The 13,192-nt window shown below is 40.2% G+C and overlaps 1 pseudogene; it reads left to right on the top strand.

Annotated features, from left to right (window-relative positions):
* Positions 1 to 13,192, top strand: part of LOC142366011 (cilia- and flagella-associated protein 70-like) — a 34,039-nt pseudogene that overhangs the window by 7,399 nt on the left and 13,448 nt on the right.

The raw sequence follows: 13,192 nt of genomic DNA, 5'->3' as shown, positions 1-13,192 counted from the left end.
CCCAGAATTTGCTGGTGCACACCAAATATCTTTTTTTCTGGCTACGCCAGTGCCAGGAGCTGAAGAATCCAGAACCATTTTCAACTTTATTCTTTATGACTTTACAGGAAGTGACATTACTCCCGGTTTTTCCTCTTCCATTGAGTGAGGCGACACACTTTGCTTATTTATGACGATATCTATTTGAAACAGCCTTATGTTGTTCATTTTGAGGCAGGTTGAAAAACAGCCTACATTTAAGAGAAAAAAAAACATTTTACAACTGGACTGACTTCTGATAAAACCACATCTCACCTCTGCAAACACAGAATGCAGTGGCATATTCTTTTAATAAATGATGCCACGTAACCATAGGCATCGCACCAGCAAGATGATTTCACCTTTTTGAATTTTCAATGACCAAATAAAGTTTTAACGAATCATAAAATGTGTTTTAAAGACTCTGTACCCTCTTTAGAATAATTCCATCCAGATTTGAGCAGTGTAACTATTGTAGTTTCCATACAGGATCTAGTTCAGGGCGATCAAAATGCAGTAAAATGGCCCTGTTCTGCATTTTTACAAATCAGAAAAAGGTTTCACAAATCCCAAACAAGGTTTTAATGAATCTATAGCCTCTTTAAAATAATTCCATCCAGATTTGAGCAGTGTAACTATTGTAGTTTCCATACAGGATCTAGTTTAGGGCGATCAAAATGCAAAAAAAAAATGCAGTGAAATGGCCCTTTATGCCCATCCATTTAAATCGCGAATCGGATGCCAACTTCAGCGTCGTGTCTATGGGCTTGATGTGGCGCTCATGTAACACCCCCACATTTAAAATCACTGCTCCACCCTTGCTCAAAGTGAGCGGTGAGTGCGTCCACGTCTTCAAACTGCAAAAAAACACAATTAGAGTCAACGTTGAAGCAAAGCTACTAGGGCTGGGCAACGATTAAAATGTTTAATCTAATTAATCACATGATTTCCCTGATTAATCACATTTGTGCGCAGAATCTAAAAATGAATCCAAAAGTAGTGTATTGCCTTTAGCATTTAGTTTTACTTTAAATGTGCTGCCATATGAATGAAAGTGCCATAACATTTGTTGTCCAAACACACTTTTAACATCAGCATCTTTCTGTAGTTTTTATGTAGAAGCCTCGCTCCACTGTCTGTTTCCTTGAATGACTTGCTGCTATCAGTTGTGTGTTTTGCCTTTAAGTAATATTTTAGACTGGAACTACTACGCTGAGAAGACAATTCAACTTGGCAGTGTTTACAGATGACTTTGGTTCTGTCGACTCCGCCGTCTGGAAGAACTTTAAAATGAAAATGGCCGAGTAAAAGTTCCGTACCCTTCTCCATGTTTGGTGGATCCGCCAATTACTTTCTTTTCCTGTTCCACAGCAGACAGCAGCAGACTTTTACAAAATAAAAGCCTGTGAGCAACAGACTTTTACAAAATAAAAGCCTGTGAGCAACAGACTTTTACAAAATAAAAGCCTACGAGAAACAGTCTTTTACAAAATAAAAGCCTACGAGAAACAGACTTTTACAAAATAAAAGCCTGTGAGCAACAGACTTTTACAATAATAAAATAAATTAAATCTATAGGAGGAGTTTGATCAAATGCGAGTTGTGGAAAAAAAAGACGTTTCCGACCACCAGCAGGTGGCGGTGTAGGTGGATGTCACTATGTTTTATATGCGCATTCAGGCTGGGTCCAGCAATCACCGTATGAAGTTTGGGACAGATTGGATAATGTAAGTGGGAGTTATAAGCAACTTAATTTTTTATGGCGAGTCATAAATTTGAGGCGTCGCCACGGCCACGGCGTTTGATGTTTGAAAAAGTTTCTCCATGATTTTATCCCCCCATGTCTTAAGAGTAACCTGGCCAAGTTTGAAGGTTTTTGCATTAAATATGTAGGAGGAGTTTTATCAAATGCTAGGTGTGGAAAAAAAGAGACGTTTACAACCACCATTAGGTGGCGCTGTAGGTGGATATCACAATATTATAAGTGCACGTTCAGGCTGTTTCCAGCATTCACCGCATGAAGTTTGGGACAGATTGGATAATGTATGTGGGAGTTATAAGCGACTTAATTTTTTGTGGCTAGTGACAGTGAGTCATCAAACTTTGAGGCGTCGCCACGCCAACGCTCTTTAAGTTTTGAAAAAGATGCCCAATGAATTGCAGGCTGCCTTATTTTGTGTAGGGACAGATAACAATGAAAAGAACGGGAAATATTGCAGGCTTCTTTGTAAAGAAGCACAAGTCAGACCCCAGCTCAGGGCAATTATTTCTTTTCGAGAGTTTTCAATCAGGCCATGAAGTGCAGAGATTTTTTTTCAGGAACTTCGTAGCCTACAGTAAATCCACGGTGATAACTCCGTAATAGTGATTAAATGTTACATTTTGTGATTAAAAACGTGTATATTATGATACCGTACCTCTATTGTGAGGCTTTACCTTTTTATATACAGTCTGTGGACTCCATGTGGTGCTCATGTGCCACCCCTGGAACACCCCCTGCTCCAGCCCTGGAACACCCCCACATTTAAAACCACTGCTCCACCCCTAGAACACCCCCACATATAAAATCACAGCTCCACCCCTGGAACACCCCCACATATAAAACCACTGCTCCACCCCTGTATGGAGAGCTTTTGTCTCAGCCTATTTCATTAGTTCCATTCACAGCAAGAGGACAGAACACCCCAAATAGTGGCTTTCTTTCCACAGTGGACATATGTGTCTTTAAATCTCTGCAATGAAACTTGCTTTACTGTAAAACTAATTGACTTAAATGCTTTGAACGATATATACAATTTACGTAGAAGAAGTACAGCAATATCAGTAATGTCTGCAAAATCGGATGTCTGAACTGTATGGTGTTTGTTTGTAGTTTAAGAACAGAATAAAAGAGCTGATAACGTCATATTAATATGATTTATGAACAAACAATTAGTATCCCAAATTGGGATTAATAAATTATTTATCTATCTATCTATCTATCTATCTATCTAGAGGGAACAAGTTCAGTCTTGACACTGACCCCACCCTCATTGCATCACAAAACCATTAAACCATTCCTAGATAAGTTAACTAACAAGCTAGCTCAGAATTTTTTTCTTTTTCTTTCAGGCCCTTTGTTGTACATAAGAGTGGATCATACCATTAAATGATTGGATTGTAATAATTTCAAAGAGAAAATTGAAGCCTACAATAATGCTGCATTCAAGTAATGTCCGCAAATACAGGGTACAAAAACACCTGCTCCAAGGTGATTATCAAAAGTGCTTGTATTCAGTTAGTTAATGAAAAATCTATTTATTTATTTTTTTACTTTTTTCTTCTTGGTCTTTCGTTTTATGACTGAATTTATCTGGTGCGCTGAATTAAAACTGTTAATTGATAGGTTAGAGAGACTTATCTTATTTCCGACGCTCATTGAATATACCACCAAGTGGGACACCATTGCCATGGAAACAAGCCGCAGCGTTACAAACTGAAACTGTTAACTGAACTCGAGTAACAGCGTAATTTAGCTAACTTTTTTTCATCATATTGCTCTGCAATGGAGATGTCTAAAAACACAGAAGAACCAGAAACAAACTGGGACATTGAAATTTGCGTAATCTGCGCATATAACCTGGTAAGTTGGTTGGACGTTAGGTATAAAAGTAAACCAGTAAAGTTAGCTAACATTATCTTAAATTACATAACTAACAGAGGCAGCAACATAAGTGTACTTACATAGTGTTTAATTTAACTTGAGGTTAATGTAACCAGACGAAACAAATTAGGAGTTGTCGTCAACCGTAGATGGACAATATTTCCGACTTCTGTCGAACAATTATAATGCAACAGTTTATTACATAAAGACTGCTTTTACAAAAGACGAATAGCTCCACCAGCTTTGGTTCATTATCATCATCAAAAACTACCACGTTTGAGCTATGTTGTTTGACATGTAGTTTCCCGCAAGTATTATTTGTTTATGTATGAGCTCATATTGTACTGGATAGTATGCGTTTTTAGGCATGATTAGTGATTCATTATTATCCCATGAAACTCATTACATTTAATACCATCAATACTTAATGGATTTCAGCTCCAGATGTGTATGAACAAGAAACTTGTTCAAATAAATGTAAAAGTAAATTCTAAAATATTTTGCTAACTCACAAGTTATGCACCAGTCTCAAAATTACTGTTAGAATGATTGAATATTATCATCAATGATCCATGTCTTTGGATAAATGAGATAGCACGATGAGTTGTATGCTTGCCTCATACATCTTTTTATAAAAGCTGCATTCTGTCAGAGTCTATGAGTTTTTGTGGTTTCTTAGGTTTCTTCTTCGTTGTTGTAAATCAAGCTGGAGTTGAAAAGGTGTGTGGATGATGTGACACTTCTAATGTAACATGTTCTGGCTCTTTTCAGCAAGGAAAAAAGGCAGACAGTTTGCAGAGTTTTGTGCAGGTTGCAGTGGATGAAACGCCCCTGGGAGAGTCGGACAAAAAGCAAGTTGACCCAGTGGAGCAGCGAGTTGACTACGACTTTACCTGCAGCTTCCATCCAACAAATAATGTGCAGGCTTTAAGTGACATAGCTCAAAAACCAATCATATGTGAGTTTAGTGCATCTAATCTAACTGTTGAGTCATCTGACACTGATGTTGTCAATCATTTAGTTTAATTTGATTTCTTCTTTTAACTTCTGTCAGTTCTTGTTGTGAGTGGGATTGACCCACACATTGGCAGCCAAACCTCTCCTTGATAGTCACAGTCAGCTGTTTTTTTGTGAGGCGGACATCCTAAAACAATAGTGAACAGCCTTGTGAACGGCAAGGTGGCTTGGTGAACTGGGAGCTTTATTGTTGAAACATAGAAACATATTACATGGCAGCATACACAGAAGTTCCAACGGCAACAGTTTGTGAGAGCCTCTTATACTTCCTGATAACATTCTGTGTGTTCGTGGCCAAAACCCAATCTCTGTCCAGCACCAATGTATCTGAGATTGCCACCACATCTTCTGTTATCACCTTGGCAGAAAACATTCTGACCCTAAATAATATGTGGTGTGCTCCCTCCCACACGTTCACATGCTATTGCTGAAGAATTTACACGATTGTCATCTTGTGGTCTTAACGTATAAAATGTTTGATTTTAAAATGAAATATTTTATTGCATAAAAGGTTTTGGATTGTTGGCTTGCTTCAACCATCGGTTTGTAATTTCAAATTAGAAATTGTTCTATTTTTGCAACTCTGAGGAGTTTTTCTGTAAATTCAAACAAGTCTTATTTAGCATGTTTTATCCCTTCAACTTAATTTTCTTTTTCGATTGAGTTTTATTTGTTGTAAACAGTTTTATCTGTTCTAAACTGTACAATGTATCTGTAATTACTATAATAACATAAAGGCATAAAGTTTTGATGCATGTCTGTATTCTTCATTGTCCAGATCACCGTTTAATGTAAATGTCTTTTCTGGTCAGTCACAGTGATGGAGTTCCTGCCTGAAGAGAAGAGGGCTGATGCAAAAATGGCAATGCTGGGCCAAGCTGTGGTCGACTTGCTGCCACTTCTGCAAGGTACAACTGCATCTAATTTTTTTATATGGTTTTTGTAAGACAGACCCGTGTACCTCCTCAAAAAACAGTGTCTCTCTGTGATGAAAAGAAGAGCAGAAGCTGATTTGAAAGAGATTTCTTAGCCAAGCAGGACTTTTAATATAGGAATAATTTTCTTTTTGTCTTCAGGTCAGCGCAGTTTCTCGTCCACAGTTCCAGTCAATCCAGTGATCAGTTCCTCAGGCAAAGAGTCCCGCCAAGGCTCCAGCCATAAGGTTGGTTAATCAATGACTCTGCAGTTAATCAATCCATAATAATATCATTCAATTACTTTGAGCAGCAGGAACAGAGGTTCCAATCACAATCTGCAGTTTGCAAAAGCCACACATTTCTTGCCTCGCATTTCCCTTCATGTTCAAGCTTTAAAGTATTTTACAAATGAGATTTTACCAGCTTTTATATCGTACCACTTTCAAGGAGTTGAAATTCCAATCTTGGAAGTTGTTCTCTTTTGAATTTATATATTAAATCATATACATTGAATCAATGAAATAATAATTTTCAGTAATTTAACATAAATGCTGGGCAGCATATCAATATTTTGATTAACGCAGACTTTTTTTTTTAAACCTTTTCACATATCGTGTGATTAAGTTAAAGTCAGACCATAAATGGACACACACTTATGATTATTTGAATGCTATCAAGACTCCAGGATATTTACCACTTTCTGTAAAAAAAAACCAAAAAAACAGAAACACTGTCATAATGAATGGGAAAGAAAAAAGAAAAATGTTTAAAATAATTTTGTTTTTTATATCTTGCATGTAAGATATAAGATTGTATCCATGTTACCAACACTTCACCCACAGATCTATTGCCGAGCTGAGACAGAAGAAAAACTTCTGTGCCTGTCAGTAGACGGGCACAAATAAAGTAACCTGACCAGATTCTAAACCTGAAGAGGAATATAAACCAGTTCCATAACTCTTAGTAAAGGTTGTAAATTCGAAGGCAGCTAACTTGCACGAGATAACGATATGTTTTTGATTATGGGCATTTATTCGCCGATCAGCCATAACATTGTGACCACAGGCCTAGTAATGAGTGTGCTCTCCTCATCCTGCCAAAAGAGCTCTGACCAGGCGAGGCGTGATCAAAGAACATCTGAAGGTGTCCTGGAGAGACATGTACCAGGACCTTAGCAAAGGATCCTTTGGGTCTTGTGGGTTGTTGGGAGGGTCTTTGTGTATTGGGCTTGCTTCCCACGAATGCCAACTTATCCCATCAGATTAGTGTCGGAAGAGTTTAGAGGGCAGAAATGTTTAGGGACATCCATCCATCCATCCATCCATTTTCTATACCCGCTGAATCCGTCGGTTGGGGGGCTGGAGCCTATCCCAGCGGTCAATGGGCGAGAGGCGAGGTGCACCCTGGACAGTTCGCCAGTCCATTGTTTAGGTACATGTCAAAGTGAAATCCATGTGAATCCCTGTATGCAGGCTTTCCCAGCAGAACATTGCATTGGATCAAGATTAGAAGTGTTGCTCACTTTATCTGTCAGTGGTCATAATGTTATGGCTGATCGGGGTATGTACACAGTATGTCAGCTCTGTGAAAAGTATTGACAACGTCAGCCGTTAATATTTTACAGCCTTCAACTTATATCATCAGCATCCAATTTAATGAAACCGTTTGAATATGACCTGAATATGAATGTGTCTCACCATTTGACCCATTTAGCAGCCTACCCTGGATGTCTGTGTCAGTGTCTCGGATTTACTGCTGTCTGAGGCTGAGCGTTCCGCCTCCAACCTCCTGATGGTAACTTTGGAGACAGCTTACTCTGTCCCTGAGCCGTGGACCCCACCGTCGGGCCCTGCCCCCAGTCCCTTCACATACGCTGCTGCTCTGGAGGTCCCTCTTACTGCTGAGGTGATTTTTATGCTCTACTGAAGGCTGTTTTATTAAGCAAGACCAATGACAGTCACAAAATGTTTCTCATGTAGCCCTCAAAGAAAACGTTAAGATTACCTAAATCCAAAGCTCTTTGGGGTGAGGCATTTAACATTAGGAATGTACTATTCATCTGTCTCTCAGCAAGATCAGGTGCTGGTATTCAGCGAAGGACACCTGAAAGCAGGGGGGCAAAGGGAAGTCAAGGGCCGTCAAAGGAAGAGGCCGCATCAGGCCACATTGGCGCCTGGGAACCACTTCCTGTCAGGAACCTTGTTCCAGGCTGAGTCCTTTGAACAAGAGAACGGGGAGCTCACTGGCTTAGAGGTAACCACTACTGCAGCTTACAAATGCAGCCAAATGAGTTAGCTTGAAATAAATTATTTTCATTTCCCAAAAATGGCCAAACTTTAAGCTGAAATACTTTTTTTTCAATAGCACATCAAGCAATTGTAGAAACAGGCTCAGTTAGAGCTTAATGATATGAGAAATATATCTACCACTATAGAAGATTAGAACAGTTACGTGGTGTGGTCCGGTTTTTACAGGACCGGATATTTCGTAATGAGGCAGAGACCAGAAAGAACAGGGTGAGCTGGGACATCGAGATGCGCTGCTTTCTGCATGCAGGAGGAATTTCCAGGTCAGTTGCACTAAACTCACTCCTCCTCCAACCAACATGCAATTGTTTTGCCATGGATTTTAGCCCTTTTATGACCTCACTGAGAAAAAAAAAGCAATGGAGATATGTTTTTTTGCCATTTTTTATTTCCATGGGTTAATAATAGGAATCAGTGTTTTTAAACAAATGGTAAAGATGTCATGGTAAAAGCATGAACATTTGAAAAGTAACGGCATGAAATATTCTCACATTTAGCGTTGCATACCTAAACCAAGTGGCGGAAATGGCTCAGGCAGGTGCACTTCCACAAATTAGTATAGTCACTGAGAAATGTGCTCCAACAAACAATGCAGGACATTAAAGGACACGGCATGTACCATTATTTGGCAAGTTAGTATTCTGACTTGATCATTGTTTCAATGGATATGTACCAACGCCAAAACATATCAACTTCAAAACTTATTACTTTGAACTATTTCAGGTGTATTTGAACGGAAGCCCAGAGTGGTACGTATAAACTTTTTTTTGATCGTTTTCACAAGATAACGAGTTAATTTACCGATGGTTTTCGAGGCCACTTTTTCTCCCCAGTCCGCCCCTGTTTAAATGTGTTTATATGTATTTCTGGCAAAGGTGTACCCATTTTTACCCCCCTTTCATTGAAAACATATGAATGAATCAATGAAACCTATGAAACCTATGAATCAAACATGGAATGTGGAGCGTTTGGTAACAATTCTGCTTGTGAAAATGCACAAAGCAAATCCCGCTGGTGTGACAAGCATTTGAAGAATGGAATCAGGTTTAACACACACCAATCATGCCGTTATTGTTTTCTCGAGATAACGAGTTATTTATCTTGAGAAAACGATAACGGCACCTCTCGTGCATCATTCGGTAACCATGGAGACGGCCTGGTCACTGATGAAATTGACATCAGCCGCTTTCGGACAGAGTAGTTATCAGAACTGTCCTACTCAAATTTCGTTCTGATAACTGTCCTTCCCCAGCGGAACTGTTTCAGTCTGCATTCGCACATGAGTCGGGAACAGGTCGGGACTTTGCGCCGCGCGCAGCCGTCTGCGTCAGTGACGTGTTACGTTAGTCGTTTAGCGCCACATTCAACAACAAAACAAAACAAAACAAAACAAAACCGGTAAACGTAAAAAACACCACAAAGAAGCTAATATGAAGAGCGGGGAGGCCACCGTGTTTATGGTCTGCATGATGCTGATATTAATCATGGACGATCACATCAGGCGTCTAATATCGAGGCTGGAAGAGCTCACAGAGAGAGTCAGGAGACGATACTTTTTCATTTCATGAAGGAAGAAAGGAGAGCAGAGCAATGCAGACAAAGGAGACAACGTGTAAGTTTAACTTATTAAACACCCTCAGGTTGTGTCCGTGTCCTATGAGGAAACATTAGCCCCTTTCACACTGCGACCCGCTACCTTAGCGGGTCCAAATTGCACCTTCGACCCGCGTCGAGCAATGTGAACACTCGGCGTGTCAGGGTGACCCGTGTCGCCTGAAGCCGAGTTCCGGGGGCGTTGCCTATCGCAGAGCGTCACACGAAACACATAAAATGCTGGGCGTGTACAATGACGTAGGCACAAGCCATGCGTCGGAGGTAGGGTAAATACACCTGTCTGCATCAAATTTTTCAAACAAACGATGGCGGGACACCTTGAGAACTCGTTTATGCAATTGTATATGCAGTTCATGGAGATGTTACTTTACGGTGCGTCTTGCTGCGTGGGAAACCGCGCTCTCCCATCTTTCTCGCCAGCCCTTCCAACAGAGGTCCATCCTTCACCGTCCCCGACATGTGGCGGAAAATAACGTCCTCTGCTCGGGGGCTGAGGAGCTCGCGGACCTCCTTGTCTCCCCAGTTGGCCATATTAAAAAATGTCTCCAACTTAATGTAGGCTAAAACAGAGTAAAACTTGTCCTCACCTGTTGCTGTTATTCTGAATCAGCTGTCCATTCTGTCTTTTAAACTCCTCACGTCACGCCCACGTCCGACCCGCGTCGATTGTGTTCACATCAAACTCGGCTCGGCAAAAAGACTAGGGTCCGACGCGGGTCGAAAGGCGAGTCGAGTTGACGCGGCAGCCCGGGTCGGCAGTGTGAACACAACAGCGGACACGCTAAATTCGCGAATTAAACGCGGGTTATTTGGCAGTGTGAAAGGGGCTAGCCGTGATAGCATGACATGGGGCGTAGCTACCGACCACCACACACCTCCGTCAGATGCGTTCTATAGAACTATGAAAAGACCCGACCTCGGAGAAGGAGCTGAAATGGTTATAGGAACTAAGGGAGATAGCCCCGAGTTCCTGTATGTCCGAACACGGGAGAAAACGGCCCCGCGGATTAAAAGGTTATTAGAACTGCCAAAGGTTCCTACAGTCCGAAAGCGGCTATTATCAGCAGGATCACTTAGGTGTAAACGCCTATTGAGCTGCAGTCGAGCCAGCCGTCTCCTTAAATGACGCGGGCTGATATGAAAGTTATCTCTACGAGACAAACAAATTGCAATTTCAGCCTAAATCTGATGCGTTGATCTATGTCGGTTTCTCCAAAATCTGACATTTTCAGCTTGAGTCCGTTCTTGGAAAGGCTTTAAGAACACTGAGAAACTCATCATGAGCATTCAAGAAAAGATAGTCATCTTGTGATCTCGAAAACCATCGGTAAATTAACTCGTTATTTTAAAAACGATGATCGTTTTCTCGAAATAACGACATAATTATCTCATTATCTCGAGAAAACCATCAAAAAAAAGTTTTACGTACCACGTCCGCTCTGGGCTTCCATATATTTGTGCTAAGAGGGAAGATGTGATATTAACAAACATGGTAATTACAGCAGCAAATATTTGCAAATGTGGAAGTACTAATTTATCACATTAAGTGGAAAGAACCCTAGTAGGAAAAAATATCTATGGAGATACAGCAGAAGATATTTCGATTTGTCACAATGTATTCTGTGATCTAAGGCTGAAGGAGAGGATCATCAAGAGCAGACTGTGGCCAGTGGAGATCATGAGGTCGATGGTGCCGCTGGAAAAGGTTATTCATATTTTACGGTCTCTTGTCAGTACTTTGTGGACCCTGCGGAATTAGTTGAATAGCCTAAACAGACTGACTGAATTTAAGTAAACCAAAGCTAATGAAGGTCTTGATTAGACAATCTAATGGGTAAACATTTTAAGAACATGTACTGTGCTTAATGCTCTAAAAACCTGAAGCCATGACAAATGACTAAACCACACATTCATCTTGTCAGTGGCAGAAATTATTCTGTGCGTTTGTGCTTGTATTTGTGTGTGTAGCTGGGTGAAGAGAACTCTGAGATCCCCTTCCACGGCATGGCCTTTGTGGACATGACACGGCTGTTGTATCCTGGAGTCAGTCGCATCAGAGGAGCATATACCATTCAACCTTTCTGCGAGGCTGAGATGCAGAATAAGGTCACACAATGATAGACAGGGCGAATTTTTTATTTTTTTTCTATAACTTTTAGTTATTGAACTGTAATACTTCATTTATGATAGTTTTTCAAATATCCCCAATACAGAGTGACTGGTGTTTTTGCTGTTAAGCTTCTATTAAAGTGAGTTTGTCATTACTCTTACTCCCGAAGGCTAAGCGGAATGCTAGTGTGTTAAAGAAGCAGGCTAAGGTTGCAGCTTTTCAGGCCAAAGCTCGTGCCAGCTCTGCAGTTGGAACTCACAAAAAAGGAGGGAAGACCATTGACGGAAACAACAAGGGAGCTAAGGACCAAGCCAAAAAGGTTAGAAAAGATTTACTTAAAAAAAATCACAGTAGATCAGTAACTCATATGAAGTCAATCAAAACAAGCTAAATCTGTTTGCAGCCTTTTACTTCACACATATCTAACCAAGATTTCAGCAATGAAAACTATTTTGTTATACATGTTGGACCCTAAAATGACCTTTTTTTTTAAAATGCCAGCAAACGGTCAATCAGAGCAGAAAAGCTGCAGCGGACGCCACTGCCGAAAGCCTGTCTGAAACTGAGCCAAAAGTCAATGCAGAAGGAAATGTAAGCTCCCACTATACAGCAACATATTGCTGTGCACCTTTAGTGTTGCAGACATGAACATAATAAGTATAATTTACTGTGAACTGTTCGATAAAGACTTTGGAAATGCTATAAACCTATAACCAGTTAAAGGTTTTCTGTTAGGAAATTATTTTGACAGCTCACTTCTGTTAATGGCAGATGTACGTGGAGGCCAGGAGCTACGTTATTATTGAGATGGCCTTGGAGAAACCATTAGTACCTGAAACATCTCCAGAGGAGCTGGCCAGAAGGTAATGTGTTACATAAATCATGTGGTGACCACTGTTTAGTATTGTTACGTTTATATATGACTTCTTACATTCTATGATTAGGGTTTACATAAAAAAGTTTCCATTAAAGTGTTGCCTACTGAGAAAACTGACTCTTTGGAGTACTCTTCCGTTACTTAGAATGCGCCCCCTTGGAGCTCTCTGTGACATTGTCCACAGCTTTGAAGCTGACTGTATATCTACCTTTGAATGTATCATTTTTGCCACCACATAACGAGCAATAAGCTCTTTATTTTCTCTTTGAGTGGCAGCTTTAGCACCAGCACCCCCTAATCAGTCAGTCTCACCATGAGTGTTGTAGACCTGTGCTTAGCTTACAAGTGCTTCTTCACATTTGAAAGAGTTATTTTCACATTATTATCCAGATATCATTTATATTTCACTGTGCTGATGTTCATGTTGTATTCAACCACAAAGTAAAAAATAATGTGAATACTTCACATGCATACTAACATAGCGCCATAATTTGACACCAACACAAAAATACAATTTCAATGGTAAAAATTGACTTTAAAAGCAAAATTTGGTTGGTTTACTGTTGGTTTAGAGTGTGGTTTTGAGCTACCAAAACATGTGGGTTTGAGCACAAGTTGTCCTCTCAAGTCATTAACATGAACTCTTACTCATTTGTGGCAATCTAGTCATGACAGATTTACATGAAGTTG

Source organism: Odontesthes bonariensis, chromosome 17 (genome assembly GCF_027942865.1).
Source record: "Odontesthes bonariensis isolate fOdoBon6 chromosome 17, fOdoBon6.hap1, whole genome shotgun sequence".
Lineage (NCBI taxonomy): Eukaryota > Metazoa > Chordata > Actinopteri > Atheriniformes > Atherinopsidae > Odontesthes > Odontesthes bonariensis.
This window is presented reverse-complemented; position numbering and strand designations above follow the sequence as displayed.